General features: G+C 46.0%; 1 long non-coding RNA gene across 1 annotated transcript; it reads right to left on the bottom strand.

The window, feature by feature from the left end:
- Positions 1-436: 436 nt before the first annotated feature.
- LOC115392841 (uncharacterized) lies at positions 437-782 on the bottom strand. The gene is made up of 3 exons (XR_003931905.1): positions 728-782; positions 582-643; positions 437-475 (listed from the first exon to the last, which is right to left on the bottom strand). It is a non-coding gene; the product is annotated as an uncharacterized LOC115392841 (long non-coding RNA).
- Positions 783-2963: the final 2181 nt, after the last annotated feature.

The following is a 2963-nucleotide window of genomic DNA, read 5'->3' as shown; positions in this document are numbered from 1 at the left end:
TGTGCCCTGTCATATCTTCATAGTCATTCTCTTGATTGAGGAAATAATTTCTCACTTCATCATCTTCCTCATTCCTCTCACCGCGCACATCTTCGCTCCGGTCTTCTGCAGAGGCTTGCTGTCCTCCTTCCTCTTCGCGGTCAACCCCAGATGCAACTCCTGAAGCCTCTTCCTCTCTTTCAGGATCGTTCAATCTTGATGGTGGAACAACCGCAATTCCTGGAACACGTAAAATTGGTGTTAATCAGTCGAACCATATCCACGCAATTCACTGACTGCTGAAAAAAAAACATACTAAAATAGCTTACGATCAGCGCCAACAGTGTGTGGAGTCCAAAGAGAGCTAAATGCATGAGATGGCCCAGTACTCGGTGATGGTGGAGGGGCAGCTGGAGTCCAGAGAGAGCCGAATGCGGGCGAAGACCTCGTAGGGGTGGGGAGGCTGGTGGGGTGGTGAGGTCAATGATGAGTTGGTCTAAAAATGGACAGAAAAAATGACAAGATATATTGATTTCAAACAGACTGTAAAGACAGTTATTTTAAAATATTATAAGAGACAGACAAAGGAAACGTCAACTCACCCTGATTTGAAGGCGATCTTTCCACTGTCAGACCCTCACTGTCTCCCAGTGTTACCCCTGATCTATAATGCCCAGAAAATAATTATTCCAACCCCATTATTCTAATATTACAAAAATATAAGCTTCCGGTAGAAAATAATACATACATGCAGGTGCTCCCCATGATGTAGAGAAGTCAGTCTTCCTCGGAGGTCGGATGTGGCTCCCTGCTGGACGAAGATGCAGCAGTCTGAAGCTCCACAACCCAAGACTCTGATACCCCAAGCTCCAACAATGTGGTGCTCAGGTTCAAACCCCCAGAAATATATAGGCACGCTTGGCGGGGAAAATGGGAGGGGGTGCGGGATGTACCCCCACGGTCCCCACACACACACACACACACACACACACACACACACACACACACACACACACACTCACACACACACACACCAAATTCATATTTTTACTACATATGGTACTCATCAGGCTTCAGCCAGCAACACTGACAGACCATATTTGTCTCTCTGCAAAGGGATGGATGGATGGAGCCCCCAGGGGTCCACCCCAAGGGCGCCAGTCCCCTCATGGAATCTGTCTTACTATTAATCACGTTACACTCATGTGACATTGCATCCACGGACTCTCCATAAGTCAGGAGGTAATATAAACATTACCACATCTGGTTGTCATTATCTCACACTCAGCAAACATTCAATAGGGGACTCTCACGCACTTTTTACTAAATTTCCCGCTCTTTTCCTCATGATCACACCCGTAGGGTACGAGCCCACTCAGAAAGGGGGCCTTAATGTAAACAGACATTGGTATGCATATTATTATTACTACATCTGGTTCTCATCATCATCCCTCAGCCCGCAACATACAATGGCAACCTTGTGACAGGCTAACTTTCCCGCTCTTTTTCTGCTGACACTGACACGTGATATTTACATTACTACATCTGGTTCTCATCATCATCCCTCAGCCCGCAACATACAATGGCAACCTTGTGACAGGCTAACTTTCCCGCTCTTTTTCTGCTGACACTGACACGTGATATTTACATTACTACATCTGGTTCTCATCATCATCCCTCAGCCCGCAACATACAATGGCAACCTTGTGTTTTACTAAATTTCCCGCTCTTTTTCTGCTGACACTGACACGTGATATTTACATTACTACATCTGGTTCTCATCATCATCCCTCAGCCCGCAACATACAATGGCAACCTTGTGTTTTACTAAATTTCCCGCTCTTTTTCTGCTGACACTGACACGTGATATTTACATTACTACATCTGGTTCTCATCATCATCCCTCAGCCTGACATATGAAACTTTCCCTCCAAAAAAAAAAAAAAAGCCCGCGATTCTTACCTCCCTGAACTCCCACTCAAAGAGAACCCTGCTCTCTGGATGGAAGTTCAACACATTCATGCAGACTACAGAGCAGCCAGTACACATCTACAATATAGCAAATGCAAATCTTGACTCACTCTTACGCCTATGGAAAGACAGAACCCCTTTTTTAAATTTCCCGCCTTTTACTCAGACATGACCTCATTCCGGAAGAATGGCGGGGGGCGGGGGCGGGGGCGGGCGGGGGGTGCTGGGGGCGGGACTTTTATTTTTCAGGTATTTTTTTTTGATGATTAAATTTATATGACGTCATACCATTTTGACAGAAAGTATATTCTATATTCTCTCTCAGAACAACCACCAAAAACACAAAAAACACTAGCGCTGCTCGGACTTGCTGCCACCGCATTAGTATTTATCATGTTCAAACTTAGTATGAATCAAAATAAAATACAATATCCACAACAACCAGCAAGTGTAACGGCAATGTCGACACCTGTTTGGGAGGGTCAGTTGTAGACGTGTGGAGATGAGCAACTAGTGAGTATCAAAATGGCATGTGTGTTGTCTTCTCATTTGAAAAGGCCCCATTCCTGCCTTTGCCTTGGGCCCCACATTTGTTAAATCCGCCACTGGGTTCATTATAACCAATTCATGAATGGGGTAGATAAGCTGGACCAAAATATCGCTTACTACCCCTTCATAAGGAGGAGTCTGAACTGGCCCAAAAAATTTACAGCCTACCTCTTCCAAATAGCGGTGTTCAATGCCTTCGTCATCTTCAAAGTGAAGAACCGAGGAAAGAGCACAACTCTCCTGGACTTCGTGAAAGCGGTGGTGAAGGCATGGACTGCAAAAAACTATGCAGCACAGGAAGAAGAGGAGGAGGACGCTGGAATGGAGGTCCAACACACTCCAAAGGCACATCTGCACGACCCACAGAGCAGGCTTGATGGGCGGATTGGGAGGCACCAGCTGGTGCCCATCACGGCCACAAGTAGAAAGGAACGACCAGCAAGGAGGTGCAGGGTCTGTGCACG

This window comes from Salarias fasciatus, chromosome 8 (genome assembly GCF_902148845.1).
Source record: "Salarias fasciatus chromosome 8, fSalaFa1.1, whole genome shotgun sequence".
Lineage (NCBI taxonomy): Eukaryota > Metazoa > Chordata > Actinopteri > Blenniiformes > Blenniidae > Salarias > Salarias fasciatus.
The sequence above is the reverse complement of the archived record's forward strand: the minus strand, read 5'-3'. Positions and strand labels throughout refer to the sequence as shown.